The sequence below is a fragment of the Panulirus ornatus genome, chromosome 7, assembly GCF_036320965.1.
Source record: "Panulirus ornatus isolate Po-2019 chromosome 7, ASM3632096v1, whole genome shotgun sequence".
In the NCBI taxonomy this organism is placed as follows: Eukaryota; Metazoa; Arthropoda; class Malacostraca; order Decapoda; family Palinuridae; genus Panulirus; species Panulirus ornatus.
Window position 1 is genome coordinate 16,020,388 of NC_092230.1, and position 19,604 is coordinate 16,039,991.

Genomic DNA, 19,604 nt, shown 5'->3' on the forward strand with positions numbered 1-19,604 from the left:
CGCTGAGGACAGAGAGAACTTAGGGGTAGATGGGGAGTAGATGTGTTATAGATTAGATATAGATACTGTATATCTGTGGCGGTAGAGCTTTCTGGAACTATGGTTGAGAGGGAATATGATTCCCCTGGTGAAGGGAGATGTTGGCGCCAGGAGGTGTGGGCGAGCATGAACACAATGGCTACAAATACCATGATCATACACTTCCAGCAACGCTAAACTTTGACCTCACTTGTCTGGTTGATCAGTTGAGAGATTAATCAACGTGAGTTTCTCCCGGGAGATCACCTGGACACAGGTCAAAGGTCATGTTACCGTTTTAATCCATCCGTGTGAAAAGACCAGCCAGCCAACCAGCCAGCCGGCCGGGTCAGCCAGCCAGCCAGCCGGCCGGGTCAACCAGCCAGTCAGCCGGCCGAGTCAGCCAGCCAGCCAGCCGGCCGGGTCAGCCAGGCCGCCAGCCAGCCCACCAGCCGGCCGGCCGGGTCAGCCAGCCCGCCGGCCGGGTCAGCCAGCCAGCCAGCCAGCCGGCCGGGTCAGCCAACCAGCCAGCCGGCCGGCCGGGTCAGCCAGGCCTCCAGCCAGCCAGCCGGCCGGGTCAGCCAGGCCGCCAGCCAACCAGCCGGCCGGGTCAGCCAGGCCGCCAGCCAGCCAGCCGGCCGGGTCAGCCATTCAGCCAGCCATCCAGCCTGGTCAGCCAGCCGGTCAGCCAGCCAGCCAGCCGGTCGGGTCAGCCAGCCAGCCGGTCGGGTCAGCCAGCCAGCCAGCCGTGCCTCCCCTGCACCCAAGACCCTCTGGCCCGTAATGGAGATTGTGTCTCCGAGGTTGAGTTCTAATTCATTTACTTCAAGCTGTATTTTTCCCGCTGCTCACGTGGGTGTAGGGCACCTAGAGCAGACTGTGGTGCAGTGTACCTCAGCTGATGCATTCCTACCTCCACCGTTACAGACGGAAAGGCAGACATTTGCAATAAGTTCGAAGGTAAAATTCTGGGGGAGTATTTTTACCGTGAGGGAGAGGGAGGCTTCAGGGCGAGGTTTGATTGAAACCTTTGCAGGATCTGTCAGGGGTGAGCACGTCAGAGCTGGCCTCTCGTCCCTCCTCCTCTTCCCACATAGACTTCCGCCAATCCATGATGTCGTTTATCACAAAGTTACACACACACATGTATTACGTCTATTTGAAGTGAGTGACATGATGTTTTCAGTTTCACTCACCTCTGTTGTGTCTCTCGTGTATGACCTGGGTCATGTAGAGGTGAGGATGTGTTGGATACAACATCATCATGTTTGAAATAACGTTTGTAGTCCTTGGTTATAATGGACCAGACCCGCGGGGGGTTGTAAGACATGTTTTCCCTGACGTGTTACGGATCGCTGGTGACAGTTTCATAATATATCAGGGTTTCTCAGAATCCTCTCTCTCTGAAGCCAAGCATTCTCAGATAAAGATGTTGGTGTTTGTCTTATTGTCATCATAGTTACAACAGCAGACACTTTGAACGTCCAACTGTTGTGATATTGTAGGTTCACAGTTCACTGAATAATGTTCGTCTTAGGTTTTACAAGTTTTCGGTCGAGGAGTATTTAGTGTGATGTTCAAACTTTTTTTATATCACTATAGCAGACTAGGATTTTGGAATTTATTATTCAGTATTGTTCATCCAAGTTCACTCGATTGTGTTAAACTGGATGATAGTAGAAGCAAGGGAGTTTCAGTGTTTTATGAGAGAATACGTTACGTAAGTAATGTATGTGATTTCTGAATTATAACACCGTAGCTGTGATGTCTATATACACATGACTACACCTCTACTTGTATGTGGAAAAACGACAGATTCATCATACGTGCAGAAGTGTTCATCAAACTGCAAATTTGATATTTTTTTGCTCAGACAGGATTATGTTGTTAAAACAATTATCTGTAATATATATTGATTCATACAAGTCACTATATTCTTACACTTTCTGGTTAGGAAACTGTTTATTTTTCAAGTCTTACAAACTTTTTTCAAACTTGTGTTCTTGTGTTTCCTTGCAGGAGATGAAAAGGTAGGTCAACTTGTGTTGAGCGAACATGACCCAGGCTGTCTTCATGATGAAGGAAGCCTCCAACTGGCCCCCTGTATTCTTATCAGGTAACTCACTTAGCTTCTTGGTTTGTGGTGTGAGCCACATGGGGCGGTAAACTCGCCGTCAGGGGTTGTACGGCTTTTTGGTATCATGTTACGGGAGAAGTGCAACACCGCCTCAGTATTTTGCCTTCAACACGCATGTCAGGTTATGTGATACGAGTGCATTCTTAACTCTTGGTAGAATAGAATGTAGTGATATGTATATATATATATATATATATATATATATATATATATATATATATATAAAAGCTTTGCGGAAGATGAAAGCCGGCAAGGCAGCGGGTTTGGATGGTATTGCAGTGGAATTTATTAAGACAGGGGGTGACTGTATTGTTGATTGGTTGGTAAGGTTATTTAATGTATGTATGACTAATGGTGAGGTGCCTGAGGATTGGCGGAATGCTTGCATAGTGCCATTGTACAAAGGCAAAGGGGACAAAGGTGAGTGCTCAAATTACAGAGGTATAAGTTTGTTGAGTATTCCTGGGAAATTATATGGGACGGTATTGATTGAGAGGGTGAAGGCATGTACACAGCATCAGATTGGGGAAGGGCAGTGTGGTTTCAGAAGTGGTAGAGGATGTGTGAATCTGGCGTTTGCTTAGAAGAATGTATGTGAGAAATACTTAGAAAAGCAAATGGATTTGTATGTAGCATTTATGGATCTGGAGAAGGTATATGATAGAGTTGATAGAGATGCTTTGTGGAAGGTATTAAGAATATATGGTGTGGGAGGCAAGTTGTTAGAAGCAGTGAAAAGTTTTTATCGAGGATGTAAGGCATGTGTACGTGTAGGAAAGAGGAAAGTGATTGGTTCTCAGTGAATGTATGTTTGCGGCAGGGGTGTGTGATGCCTCCATGGTTGTTTAATTTGTTTATGGATGGGGTTGTTAAGGAGGTGAATGGAAGAGTTTTGGAAAGAAGGGCAAGTATGCAGTCTGTTGTGGATGAGAGGGCCAGGGAAGTGAGTCAGTTGTTGTTCGCTGATGATACAGCGCTGGTGGCTGATTCATGTGAGAAACTGCTGAAGCTGGTTACTGAGTTTAGTAAAGTGTGTGAAAGAAGAAAGTTGAGAGTAAATGTGAATAAGAGCAAGGTTATTAGGTGCAGTAGGGTTGAGGGTCAAGTCAATTGGGAGGTAAGTTTGAATGGAGAAAAACCGGAGGAAGTAAAGTGTTCTAGATATCTGTGAGTGGATTTGGCAGCGGATGGAACCATGGAAGCGGAAGTGGATCATAGGGTGGGGGAGGGGGCGAAAATTCCGGGAGCGTTGAAGAATGTGTGGAAGTCGAGAACATTATTTCGGAAAGCAAAGGTGGATATGTTTGAAGGAATAGTGGTTCCAACAATGTTGTATGGTTGCGAGGCGTGGGCTATGGATAGAGTTGTCCGCAGGAGGGTGGATGTGCTGGAAATGAGATGTTTGAGGACAATATGTGGTGTGAGGTGGTTTGATCGAGTAAGTAGTAATAGGGTAAGAGAGATGTGTGGTAATAAAAAGAGTATGGTTGGAAGAGCAGAAGAGGGTGTTTTGAAATGGTTTGGTCACATGAAGAGAATGAGTGAGGAAAGATTGACCAAGAGGATATATGTGTCAGAGGTGGATGGAACGAGGAGAAGTGGGAGACCAAATTGGAGGTGGAAAGATGGAGTGAAAAAGATTTTGAGTGATCGGGGCCTGAACATGCAGGAGGGTGAAAGGCGTGCAAGGAATAGAGTGAATTGGAACTATGTGGTATACCGGGGTTGACGTGCTGTCAATGGATTGAACCAGGGCATGTGAAGCGTCTGGGGTAAACCATGGAAAGTTGTGTGGGGCCTGGATGTGGAAAGGGAGCTGTGGTTTCGGTGCATTATTACATGACAGCTAGAGACTGAGTGTGAACGAATGTGGCCTTTGTTGTCTTTTCCTAGCGCTACCTCGCACACATGAGGGGGAAGGGGGTTGATATTTCATGTGTGGCGAGGTGGCGATGGGAATGAAAAAAGGCAGACGGTATGAATTATGTACATGTGTATATATGTATATGTCTGTGTGTGTATATCTATGTATACATTGAGATGTATAGGTATGTATATTTACGTGTGTGGACGTGTATGTATATACATGTATATGTATGTGGGTGGGTTGGGCCATTCTTTCGTCTGTTTCCTTGCGCTACCTCGCTAACGCGGGAGACAGCGACAAAGCAATATATAAATATATATATATATATATATATATATATATATATATATATATATATATATATATATATATATATATATATACATCGAAATGTACCTGAAAATGTATACTTTGATCTGGAATACATTTTCAGGTCATTCAAAACCATGGAAAAAAATTTGGCATGAGATGGTCATTATATCTATAGGGTTCTGAATGAGACGGGAGCGGGCACTGTAAACGTTAGTTCAGTCACTATGTTGTTGTCAAAATCTTTGGTTTCGAGTCCAGGAGGAGCTGCTGTGCTTCTGGTGGATAAGGATAACATAATTGATCTGAGTTACGTTTTCTACTGTAATAGTGTCACGGAAGACTGTGACGACATAGACACTGCCAGAGAGGAGGATGTCAGTTGCGATGGGCGTATGACCCTGTGGGTGGGGTTCTGGGGGACACACACACGCACACACACACACACACACACACACACACACACACACACACACACACACACACACACACACACACACACGTCTTGTAGGGCGGCATCTGGTTAGCTGGTTAACTCAGTCCTTGGGTTCGACATGCCTTAAAAATCCAGGTGACGACTGACTCATTTTTTCGTAAATCTTATAAAGATTTAAAACACAGACTGTGGTGTCCTTTGGTATGATCAGGGACTCAGATCTGCAAACTGAAGACGCGTTTATATTAGAGTGGACGTTTATACGTCAGTCTCCAGCGGAGTGGAGGTGGGTAGGGGATGTGAGAGGAGTGGAGGCTGTATGGACCAGCTCACTCCACACAGCACTGATGAACACACACGCGGGTGTAGAAGCCATACACAAGTGACCAGCTCACTCCACGCAACACTGATCAACACACACACGGGTGTAGAAGCCATACACAAGTGACCAGCTCACTCCACGCAACACTGATCAACACACACACGCGGGTGTAGAAGCCATACACAAGTGACCAGCTCACTCCACGCAACACTGATCAACACACGCACGCGGGTGTAGAAGCCATACACAAGTGACCAGCTCACTCCACACAACACTGATCAACACACACACACACGGGTGTAGAAGCCATACACAAGTCTTATCATTACTGATGTCTTGTTGAGAGTATTATGTTTAAGTTTGGTCCTCTCGAATGTGAGAGATGTTCGTAAGGCTCTACAGTGTAGTGATTCAATTCGTCCTAGGAATAGAAGGATTGAATTACAGGGAGAGATTGCTGGAGGCGTCTGTTTCCAGTTGGTGAGAGTGGTACACAACACCGTGTTCTCTGAGCGACACCGTTTGTGGTGATCATACATAAAGATATGATTGTAAGATATCTTTCCTTTTGGATAGATTTTCTGAATGGCGTACCTCAATATGAGGTAAACATCAGGTTTTCAGTGTTAGAAAGATTTTTTTTTTCTTTCCAAATCCACGGACGACGAAGGTGGCGTCAGATAAAGGACATTTTCACGGTTTATGATGGTCAAGTTATATGACGGGCGCGGGTGTGTGTGTGTGGCAGGGTCACCAGAGGTGCTGGTGCACGTGAGGGGCTCTCTGTGATGACACACGGTAGACGGGACGCATGGCGTCAGTTCACCAGACAGTATAAGTTACAAATGTATTCACCAGCTGTGATATGGCGTCCACAGATGAACGTTGTATGTACACAAGGGGAGACTGACCAGGTTATTAATCATATGTTACTGCTGATGACGATGGATAAGTTGTAAGGTATGATATACAGGCAAGAGGAGGGAGGTTTGCTTGTGATTTTGGATCGTCTGAGACTGAGAATAGTGATGAACATTGTGAGGGAGGCGGAGGAAGCAGAAATTCTGTCTTGCGAGAGAAGTTTGAGATAATGAGAGACAACAATGACCACCAGGTGAAGTTGTGGTGGTGTGTGTGTGTGAGGGGCGCAGTCACAGAGGTGCGAGGTCACAGAGGTTGTGTGTGTGTGAGGGGCGCAGTCACAGAGGTGCGAGGTCACAGAGGTTGTGTGTGTGTGAGGGGCGCAGTCACAGAGGTGCGAGGTCACAGAGGTTGTGTGTGTGTGAGGGGCGCAGTCACAGAGGTGCGAGGTCACAGAGGTTGTGTATGTGTGTGTGAGGGGCGCAGTCACAGAGGTGCGAGGTCACAGAGGTTGTGTGTGTGTGAGGGGCGCAGTCACAGAGGTGCGAGGCCACAGAGGTTGTGTGTGTGTGTGTGAGGGGCGCAGTCACAGAGGTGCGAGGTCACAGAGGTTGTGTGTGTGAGGGGCGCAGTCACAGAGGTGCGAGCTCACAGAGGTTGTGTGTGTGTGTGTGTGTGAGGGGCGAGGTCACAAACGCTGCCACAGAGGTTGATGACGACATGAGTCCTAGTGCGCAAGGGACATCATAGTTCGCCTGGAAATTCAAGGAAGATGAGGCTCGTGAACAACGTGTGTGTGGAGAACCTCCTGTGATCTTGTTGAACCATAGATGATCATGGAGGCAGGAGTCTGGTCTCCAGTGTTGTGGGTATGATGATGTAGGCACGGACCTGATCACCTCGTTAGAGGTCAGCAGGTTGTTATCACACTACCCTAGACTGGTATACTGGCGGTATATCTCTTGTGGTATGCTGAGGGTATATCTGGGGCGGCCCCCCTTCATCTGTTGTGGTATATTGGCGGTATATCCTTAAATGGATCAGGTCAGAGGCCATACCGTCATACCCAGAGGTAGTGCCATTATGCTCAAGGGTTTGATAAAGCTCGTGGAGTCCCAGCTTGTCCCAGCTTGTCCCAGCTTGTCCCAGCGGTGCACACGTCACAGTCCCAGCAAGTTACCTGTACACGGGTGAGGGAGAGATGAAGAATGAGGGGGTTCTAACGCACGACCCATTTTCTGTAAACCACCAGCCACGGACGACCCTACAGGAAGGTGCCGACCTTGGAGGAGCATTATCTTGGCACGGACGACCCTGCAGGAACATTATCTTGACACAGGCGACCCTGCAGGAACATTATCTTGGCACAGACGACCCTGCAGGAACATTATCTTGCCACGGACGACCCTGCAGGAACATTATCTTGGCACGGACGACCCTGCAGGAACATTATCTTAGTACAGACGACCCTGCAGGAACATTATCTTGGCACGGGCGACCCTGCAGGAACATTATCTTGGCACAGACGAATTATCTTGAAACAGACGAACCTGCAGGAACATTATCTTGGCACAGACGACCCTGCAGGAAAATTATCTTAGTACAGACGACCCTGCAGGCATATTATCTTGGCACGGAGGACCCTGCAGAAACATTATCTTGGCGCGGACTACCCTGCAGGAACATTATCTTGGCACAGACGACCCTGCAGGAACATTATCTTGGTACGGACTACCCTGCAGGAACATTATCTTGGCACGGACTACCCTGCAGGAACATTATCTTGGCACGGACTACCCTGCAGGAACATTATCTTGGCACAGACGACCCTGCAGGAACATTATCTTGGTACGGACTACCCTGCAGGAACATTATCTTGGCACGGACTACCCTGCAGGAACATTATCTTGGCACGGGCGACCCTGCAGGAACATTATCTTGGCACAGACGACCCTGCAGGAAAATTATCTTAGTACGGACGACCCTGCAGGAACATTATCTTGGCACGGACTACCCTGCAGGAACATTATCTTGGCACAGACGATCCTGCAGAAACATTATCTTGGCACAGACGACCCTGCAGGAACATTATCTTGGCACAGACGACCCTGCAGGAACATTATCTTGGCACAGACGACCCTGCAGGAACATTATCTTGGCACAGACGACCCTGCAGGAACATTGTATTGGTACAGACGACCCTGCAGGAACATTATCTTGGCACAGACGACCCTGCAGGAATATTATCTTGGCACAGACTACCCTGCAGGAACATTATATTGGTACAGACGACCCTGCAGGAATATTATCTTGGCACAGACGACCCTGCAGGAACATTATATTGGTACAGACGACACTGCTGGAACATTATCTTGGCACAGACGACCCTGCAGGAACATTATATTGGTACAGACGACCCTGCAGGAACATTATCTTGGCATAGACAACCCTGAAGGAACATCATCTTGGCACGGACGACCCTGCAGGAACATTATCTTGGTACGAACGACCCTGCAGGAATATTATCTTGGCACAGACGATCCTGCAGGAACATTATCTTAGCACGGACGACCCTGCAGGAACATTATCTTGGCACGGACGACCCTGCAGGAACATTATCTTGGCACGGACGACCCTGCAGGAACATTATCTTAGCACGGACGACCCTGCACGAACATTATCTTGGTACGGGCGACCCTGCAGGAACATTATCTTGGTACGGGCGACCCCGCAGGAACATTATATTGGCACGGACGACCCTGCAGGAACATTATATTGGTACAGACGACCCTGCAGGAATATTATCTTGGCACAGACGACCCTGCAGGAACATTATCTTGCACAGACGACCCTGCAGGAACATTATCTTGCACAGACGACCCTGCAGGAACATTATATTGGTACAGACGACCCTGCAGGAACATTATCTTGGCACAGACGACCCTGCAGGAACATCATCTTGCACAGACGACCCTGCAGTAACATTATCTTGCACAGACGATCCTTCAGGAACATTATCTTGGTACGGACGACCCTGCAGGAACATTATCTTGGCACAGACGACCCTGCAGGAACATTATCTTGCACAGACAACCCTGCAGGAACATTATATTGGTACAGACGACCCTGCAGGAACATTATCTTGGCACGGACGACCCTGCAGGAACATTGTATTGGTACAGACGACCCTGCAGGAACATTATCTTGCACAGACGACCCTGCAGGAACATTATATTGGTACAGACGACCCTGGAGGAACATTATCTTGGCACGGACTACCCTGCAGGAACATTATATTGGTACAGACGACCCTGGAGGAACATTATCTTGGCACGGACGAGCCTGCAGGAACATTATCTCGTCACCGACAACCCTGCAGGAACATTATCTTGGCACAGACGACCCTGCAGGAACATTATCTTGGCACTGACGACCCTGCAGGAACATTATCTTGGCACGGACGAGCCTGCAGGAACATTATCTTGGCACGGACGACCCTGCAGGAACATTATCTTGGCACTGACGACCCTGCAGGAACATTATATCGGCACGGACGACCCTGCAGGATAATTTTCTTTGTACGGACGACCGTGCAGGAACATTATCTTGGCACAGACGACCCTGCAGGAACATTATCTTAGCACGGACTACCCTGCAGGAACATTATCTTGGTACGGACGACCCTGGAGGAACAATATCTTGGCACGGACGACCCTGCAGGAACATTATTTTGGCACAGACGACCCTGCAGGAACATTATATTGGTACAGACGACCCTGCTGGAACATTATCTTGGCACAGACGACCCTGCAGGAACATTGTATTGGTACAGACGACCCTGCTGGAACATTATCTTGGCACAGACGACCCTGCAGGAATATTATCTTGGCACAGACTACCCTGCAGGAACATTATATTGGTACAGACGACCCTGCAGGAATATTATCTTGGCACAGACTACCCTGCAGGAACATTATCTTGGCACAGACGACCCTGCAGGAACATTATATTGGTACAGACGACCCTGCAGGAACATTATCTTGGCATAGACAACCCTGAAAGAACATCATCTTGGCACGGACGACCCTGCAGGAACATTATCTTGGTACGAACGACCCTGCAGGAATATTATCTTGGCACGGACGATCCTGCAGGAACATTATCTTAGCACGGACGACCCTGCAGGAACATTATCTTGGCACGGACGACCCTGCAGGAACATTATCTTGGCACGGACGACCCTGCAGGAACATTATCTTAGTACAGACGACCCTGTAGGAACATTATCTTGGTACGGGCGACCCTGCAGGAACATTATCTTGGTACGGGCGACCCCGCAGGAACATTATATTGGCACGGACAACCCTGCAGGAACATTATATTGGTACAGACGACCCTGCAGGAACATTATCTTGGCACAGACGACCCTGCAGGAACATTATCTTGCACAGACGATCCTGCAGGAACATTATCTTGCACAGACGACCCTGCAGGAACATTATCTTGGTACGGACGACCCTGCAGGAACATTATCTTGGCACAGACGACCCTTCAGGAACATTATCTTGCACAGACGATCCTGCAGAAACATTATATTGGTACAGACGACCCTGCAGGAACATTATCTTGGCACAGACGACCCTGCAGGAACATTATCTTGCACAGACGACCCTGCAGGAACATTATCTTGCACAGACGACCCTGCAGGAACATTATCTTGGTACGGACGACCCTGCAGGAACATTATCTTAGCACAGACGACCCTGCAGGAACATTATCTTGCACAGACGACCCTGCAGGAACATTATCTTGGTACGGACGACCCTGCAGGAACATTATCTTGGCACAGACGACCCTTCAGGAACATTATCTTGCACAGACGACCCTGCAGGAACATTATATTGGTACAGACGACCCTGCAGGAACATTATCTTGGCACAGACGACCTTGCAGGAACATTATCTTGCACAGACGACCCTGCAGGAACATTATCTTGGTACGGACGACCTGCAGGAACATTTTCTTGGTACGGACGACCCTGCAGGAACATTATCTTGGCACAGACGACCCTGCAGGAACATTATCTTGCACAGACGACCCTGCAGGAACATTGTATTGGTACAGACGACCCTGCAGGAACATTATCTTGGCACGGACGACCCTGCAGGAACATTATCTTGGCACGGACGAGCCTGCAGGAACATTATCTCGTCACGGACAACCCTGCAGGAACATTATCTTGGCACGGACGACCCTGCAGGAACATTATCTTGGCACTGACGACCCTGCAGGAACATTATATCGGCACGGGCGACCCTGCAGGATAATTTTCTTTGTACGGACGACCGTGCAGGAACATTATCTTGGCACAGACGACCCTGCAGGAACATTATCATGGCACGGGCGACCCTGCAGGAACATTATCTTGGCACAGACGACCCTGCAGGAATATTATCTTGACACGGACGACCCCGCAGGAACATTATTTTGGTACGGACGACCCTGCAAGAATATTATTTTGGCACAGACGACCCTGCAGGAACATTATCTTGGCACAGACGGCCCTGCAGGAACATCAGCTTGGCACAGACGACCCTGCAGGAACATTATCTTGGCACAGACTAACCTGCAGGAACATTATCTTGGCACAAACGACCCTGCAAGAACATTACCCTGGCACGGACGACCCTGCAGGAACATTGTCTTGGCACAGACGACCCTGCAGGAAAATTATCTTAGTACGGACGACCCTGCAGGCATATTATCTTGACACAGACGACCCTGCAGGAACATTATCTTGGCACGGACTACCCTGCAGGAACATTATCTTGGTACGGACGACCCTGCAGGAACGTTATATTGGTACAGACGACCCTGCAGGTACATTATCTTGGCACGGACGACCCTGCAGGAACATTATCTTGGCACAGACGACCCTGCAGGAACATTACCTTGGCACAAAAGACCCTGCAGGAACATTATCTTGGCACGGACGACCCTGCACGAGCATTATCGTGGCAAAGACGACCGTGCAGGAACATTATCATGGCACAAAAGACCCTGCAGGAACATTATCTTGGCACGGACGACCCTGCAGGAACATTATATTGGCACGGACGACCCTGCAGGAACATTATCTTGGCACAGACGACCCTGCAGGAACATTATATTGGCACGGGCGACCCTGCAGGAACATTATCTTGGCACGGACGACCCTGCAGGAACATTATCTTGGCACAAAAGACCCTGCAGGAACATTACCTTGGCACAAAAGACCCTGCAGGAACATTATATTGGCACGGGCGACCCTGCAGGAACATTATCTTGGCACGGACGACCCTGCAGGAACATTATCTTGGCACAAAAGACCCTGCAGGAACATTACCTTGGCACAAAAGACCCTGCAGGAACATTATATTGGCACGGGCGACCCTGCAGGAACATTATCTTGGCACGGACGACCCTGCAGGAACATTATCTTGGCACTGACGACCCTCCAGAAATATTGTCTTGGCACGGACGACCCTGCACGAACATTTTCTTGACACGGACGACCCTGCACGAACATTATCTTGGCACGCACGACCCTGCACGAGCATTATCTTGGCACGGACGACCCTGCAGGAACAATGTCTTAAAGCGGACGAACCTACATAGAAATACAAACAAGACCTTCGTGTTTACAAGATCACATACACAATTTCTGCCATATTTTCCCGAGTGATAAAACTCCGAGACTTTCCTCACAAAACAATTTCGCGTCCACAAGTCCGTCTGGCTGAGAAGGATTTGAAGAATTCAAACACTTCTCCAGGAGGGAAAGGCCCTCCCTAACTCCCCCTCCTCACTCTTTATTTGCCTGACACATTTTCCTGGCTCTCCCCAGACCTGGACATCATCAGACCTGGACACCCCCAGACCTGGACACCTCCAGACCTGGACACCTCCAGACCTGGACACCCCCAGACCTGTATACCCCAGACCTGGACACCCCCAGACCTGGACACCCCCAGACCTGGACACCTCCAGACCTGGACACCTCCAGACCTGGACACCTCCAGACCTGGACACCCCCAGACCTGTATACCCCAGACCTGGACACCCCCAGACCTGTATACCCCATACCTGGACACCCGCAGACCTGGACACCCCCAGACCTGTATACCCCAGACCTGGAGATCCCCAGACCTGTATACCCCAGACCTGGACACCTTTAGATCTGGAAACCCTCAGACCTAGACACTCCAGAATTGGACACCTCCAGACCTGGGGACCCCAGATCTGGATACCCCCAGACCTGTATACCCCAAACCTGGATACCCCCAGACCTGGATACCCCCAGACCTGGACACCCCCAGACCTGGATACCCCCAGACCTGAACACCCCCAGACCTAAACACTTCAGACCTTGACACCCCTAATTTGGACACCCCAAACCTGGACACCCCCAGATCTGGACACCCCCAGACCTGGACACCCCCAGACCTGGACACCCCCAGACCTAGACACAGATTATACAACTTCATAACTTTACTTGTTTGTGTTTGTATGAACCCTTACAACCTATTTAGTCCCGATGATGTACAGAAAGGCTGAGATGCACAGGTCAGAGCGATCACACTACCCTATATACGGGTAGACACTGATCACACTACCCTATACACAGGTAGACACAGTGATCACACTACCCTATACACAGGTAGACACAGTGATCACGCTACCCTATACACAGGTAGACAAAGTGATCACAATACCCTATACACAAGTAGACACTGTGATCATATTACCCTATACACAGATAGACACAGTGATCGCACTACCCTATACACAGATAGACACAGTGATCACACTACCCTATACACAGCTAGATGCAGTGATCACACTACCCTATACACAGGTAGACAGAGTGATCACAGTACCCTATACACAGGTAGGCTGATCACACGACCCTGTTCACAGGTAGACACAGTGATCACACTACCCTATACACAGGTAGGCACGGTGATCACACTACCCTATACAAAGGTAGACACAGTGATCACACTACCCTATACACAGGCAGTCTTTTTCCTGCTGAAGATGTGTATATTTTCGCCACCTACGAAGCGTTGTCGGAGGTGCGCTTTCGGACGAAGGACTATACAGCCCAGACATGTTTCCACCATGCAGTACAGTTCCACCATGTAGTACAGTGCATGAATCTTACCTGCTTGATTCTCTGTCATGACAAAGGTATGTTTTCACTTCGTATCGCTCACCCGTGTTACCTAATTCACCTCTGACCCTCGACAGGTCATGACCTCTCCCCATGTACACCTGTTGCCTAGCGATAACACTCTCTCTCTCCCAGACCTCTGACGCCCCTGTCTTGCCTCACCTCCCCTGTCACGTACCGTCCGTTGTGTACGTGTCTGACCGGACCAGCAGGTCGTCATGCACCCGTCCTCCGCCGCCCTCACTCCTCACTCACCCCCTAGCAACTTACATCTGCTCCTAGGATTTCCCGTAACTCGGGACATATCCCGTAACTCGGGGACATATCCCGTAACTCGGGACATATCCCGTAACTCGGGACATATCCCGTAACTAGGGAACATATCCCGTAACTCGGGGACATATCCCGTAACTCGGGGACATATCCCGTAACTAGGGAACATATCCCGTAACTCGGGGACATATCCCGTAACTCGGGAACATATCCCGTAACTCGGGACATATCCCGTAATTCGGGACATATCCCGTAACTCGGGACATGTGAGGTTTTATATCCATTACACAGAAGGCGACATTAACTTTATATACCACTTTCCCTCGCTCTAACCTTCGTCTTAACATCCACCCCTCCCTCCCTCCCTCCCTCTCCTGCAACACACACACACACACACACACACACACAACACACACACACACACACACACACACACACACACAGACACACCTCAGCACGCCCGTACTGACACTGGGAATACGGTTTGACCCTCTCCCGTCACACTCAAAGGTCAGCCACACTCACTCGAGTGTGTCGTGTGTCGTCGTGTTCAAGGGTGACATCAACGTGCACAGAGGTTGTGTCGTCGTGCCATCATGCACAAGGGTCGTGTCGTGCTGCTGGAAGGGTCGTGCCATCATGCACAGGGGTCGTGTCATGCTGCTGGAAGGGTCGTGCCATCATGCACAGGGGTCGTGTCATGCTGCTGGAAGTGTCGTACCATCATGCACAAGGGTCGTGTCATGCTGCTGGAAGGGTCGTATCATCATGCACAAGGGTTGTGTCATGGTGCTGGAAGGGTCGTACCATCATGCACAAGGGTCGCGTCATGCTGCTGGAAGGGTCGTACCATCATGCACAAGGGTCGTAAGGGTCGTGTCATGCTGCTGGAAGGGTCGTGCCATCATGCACAAGGGTCGTGTCATGCTGCTAGAAGGTTCGTGCCATCATGCACAAGGGTCGTGTCATGCTGCTGGAAGGGTCGTACCATCATGCACAAGGGTCGTGTCATACTACTGGAAGGGTCGCACTATCATGTACAGGGGTCGTGTCATGCTGCTGGAAGGTTCGTACCATCATGCACAAGGGTCGTGTCATGCTGCTGGAAGGGTCGTACCATCATGCACAAGGGTCGTGTCATGCTGCTGGAAGGGTCGCACCATCATGCACAGGGGTCGTGTCATGCTGCTGGAAGGGTCGTACCATCATGCACAAGGATCGCGTCATGCTACTGGAAGGTTCGTACCATCATGCACAAGGGTCGTGTCATGCTGCTGGAAGGGTCGTTCCATCATGCAAAAGGGTTGTGTTATGCTGCTGGAAGGGTCGTACCATTATGCACAAGGGTCGTGTCATGCTGCTTGAAGGGTCGTACCGTCATGCACAAGGGTCGCGTCATGCTGCTGGAAGGTTCGTGCTATCATGCACAAGGGTTGTGTCATGCTGCTGGAAGGGTCGTTCCATCATGCAAAAGGGTTGTGTCATGCTGCTGGAAGGTTCGTGCCATCATGCACAAGGGTCGTGTCATGCTGCTGGAAGGGTCGTAGCATCATGCACAATGGTCGCGTCATGCTGCTGGAAGGGTCGTACCATCATGCACAAGGGTCGTATCATGCTGCTGGAAGGATCGTACCATCATGCACATGGGTCGTGTCATGCTGCTGGAAGGGTCGTACCGTCATGCACAAGGGTCGCGTCATGCTGCTGGAAGGTTCGTGCCATCATGCACAAGGGTCGTGTCATGCTGCTGGAAGGGTCGTACGATCATGCACAAGGGTCGCGTCATGCTGCTGGAAGGTTCGTACCATCATGCACAAGGGTCGTGTCATGCTGCTGGAAGGGTCGTACCATCATGCACAAGGGTCGTGTCATGCTGCTGGATGGTCGTACCATCATGCACACGGGTCGTGTCATGCTGCTGGAAGGTTCGTGCCATCATGCACAAGGGTCGTGTCATGCTGCTGGAAGGGTCGTACCATCATGCACAAGGGTCGAGTCATGCTGCTGGAAGGTTCGTACCATCATGCACAAGGGTCGTGTCATGCTGCTGGAAGGTTCGTACCATCATGCACAAGGGTCGTGTCATGCTGCTGGAAGGGTCGTACCATCATGCACAGGGGTCGTGTCATGCTGCTGGAAGGGTCCGACCATCATGCACAAGGGTCGTGTCATGCTGCTGGAAGGGTCGTACCATCATGCACAGGGGTCGTGTCATGCTGCTGGAAGGGTCGTGCCATCATGCACAGGGGTCGTGTCATGCTGCTGGAAGGGTCGTACCATCATGCACAAGGGGTCGTGTCATGCTGCTGGAAGGGTCGTACCATCATGCACAGGGGTCGTGTCATGCTGCTGGAAGGGTCGTACCATCATGCACAAGGGTCGTGTCATGCTGCTGGAAGGGTCGTACCTTCATGCACAAGGGTCGCGTCATGCTACTGGAAGGGTCGCACCATCATGCACAAGGGTCGTGTCATGCTACTGGAAGGGTCGTACCATCATGCACAAGGGTCGCGTCATGCTGCCGGAAAGGTTGTCCCATCATGCACAAGGGTTCGTGTCATGCAGCCGGAAGGGTCGTACCATCATGCACAAGGGTCGTGTCATGCTGCTGGAAGTCTCGTACCATCATGCACAAGGGTCGTGCGTGTCATGATGTTGGAAGGGTCGTACCATCATGCACAAGGGTCGTGTCATGCTGCTGGAAGGGTCGCACCATCATGCACAAGGGTCGTGTCATGCTGCCGAAAGGGTCGTACCATCATGCACAAGGCTCGTGTCACACTGCTCGAAGTGTCGTGCCATCATGCACAGGGGTCGTGTCATGCTGCTGGAAGGGTCGTCCCATCATGCACAGGGGTCGTGTCATGCTGCTGGAAGTGTCGTCCCATCATGCACAGGGGTCGTGTCATGCTGCTGGAAGGGTCGTGCCATCATGCACAAGGGTCGCGTCATGCTGCTGGAAGTGTTGTACCATCATGCACAGGGGTCGTGTCATGCTGCTGGAAGGGTCGTACCATCATGCACAAGGGTCGTGTCATCCTCCTTGAAGGGTCGTACCGTCATGCACAAGGGTCGTGTCATGCTGCTGGAAGGTTCGTGCCATCATGCACAAGGGTTGTGTCATGCTGCTTGAAGGGTCGTACCATCATGCACAAGGGTCCCGTCATGCTGCTGGAAGTCTCGTACCAACATGCACAAGGGTCGTGCGTGTCATGATGTTGGAAGGGTCGTAGCATCATGCACAAGGGTCGTGTCATGCTGCTGGAAGGGTCGCACCATCATGCACAAGGGTCGTGTCATGCTGCCGAAAGGGTCGTACCATCATGCACAAGGGTCGTGTCATGCTGCTGGAAGGGTCGTACCATCATGCACAGGGGTCGTGTCATGCTGCTGGAAGGGTCGTCCCATCATGCACAAGGGTCGTGTCATGCTGCTGGAAGGGTCGTACCATCATGCACAAGGGTCGTGTCATGCTGCTGGAAGGGTCGTCCATCATGCACAAGGGTCGTGTCATGCTACTGGAAGGGTCGTACCATCATGCACAAGGGTCGCGTCATGCTGCGGAAAGGGTTCGTACCATCATGCACAAGGGTCGTGTCATGCTGCTGGAAGGGTCGTACCATCATGCACAAGGGTCGTGTCATGCTGCTGGAAGGGTCGTACCATCATGCACAAGGGTCGTGTCATGCTGCTGGAAGGGTCGTACCATCATGCACAAGGGTCGTGTCATGCTGCTGGAAGGGTCGTACCATCATGCACAAGGGTCGTGTCATGCTGCTGGAAGGGTCGTAACATCATGCACAAGGGTCGTGTCATGCTGCTGAAGTGTCGTGCCATCATGCACACGGGTCGTGTCATGCTGCTGGAAGGTTCGTGCCATCATGCACACGGGTCGTGTCATGCTGCTGGAAGGTTCGTGCCATCATGCACAGGGGTTGTGTCATGCTGCTGGAAGGGTCGTACCATCATGCACAAGGGTTGTGTCATGCTGCTGGAAGGGTCGTACCATCATGCACAAGGGTCGCGTCATGCTACTGGAAGGGCCGTGCCATCATGCACAAGGGTCGTGTCATGCTGCTGGAAGGTTCGTGCCATCATGCACAAGGGTCGCGTCATGCTGCTGGAAGGGTCGTACCATCATGCACAAGGGTTGTGTCATGCTGCTGGAAGGTTCGTACCATCATACACAAGGGTCCCGTCATGCTGCTAGAAGGGTCGTACCATCATGCACAAGGCACTCAGTCTTCCCAGCTGGTTTCGACGGCGCCTTCTGCAGGAGACTGATGACTCACGCTCCCGAAGATGACCTGGTCGAAACTGGATGACAGTAATGGCTCCCCTCACATCTTAGATCAGGCTCCTCCTCCCTACCCTTCTACACCCACCCCTCCCTCCCTCCCTCCTGGCCCTACTGTACCCTTCTACACCCCTCCCTCCCTCCCTCCCTCCCTCCTGGCCCTCCTGTACCCTTCTACACCCTCCCCTCCCCTCCCTCCCTCCCTCCTGGCCCTACTGTACCCTTCTACACCCCTCCCTCCCTTCCTCCCTCCCTCCTGGCCCTACTGTACCCTTCTACACCCACCCCTCCCTCCCTCCCTCCTGGCCCTACTGTACCCTTCTACACCCCTCCCTCCCTCCCTCTTTCCCTCCTGGCCCTACTGTACCCTTCTACACCCTCCCCTCCTTCCCTCCCTCCTGGCCCTACTGTACCCTTCTACACCCTCCCCTCACTCCCTCCTGGCCCTACTGTACCCTTCTACACCCTCCCCTCCCTCCCTCCTGGCCCTACTGTACCCTTCTACCCCCACCCCTCCCCTCTCTCCCTCCCTCCTGGCCCTACTGTACCCTTCTACACCCTCCCCTCCCTCCCTCCTGGCCCTACTGTACCCTTCTACACCCACCCCTCCCACCCTCCCTCCCTCCCTCCTGGCCCTACTGTACCCTTTTACACCCACCCCTCCCTCCCTCCCTCCCTCCTGGCCCTATTGTACCCTTCTACACCCTCCCCTCCCTCCCTCCCTCCTGGCCCTACTGTACCCTTCTACACCCTCCCCTCCCTCCCTCCTGGCCCTACTGTACCCTTCTACACCCACCCCTCCCTCCCTCCCTCCCTCCTGGCCCTACTGTACCCTTCTACACCCACCCCTCCCTCCCTCCCTCCCTCCC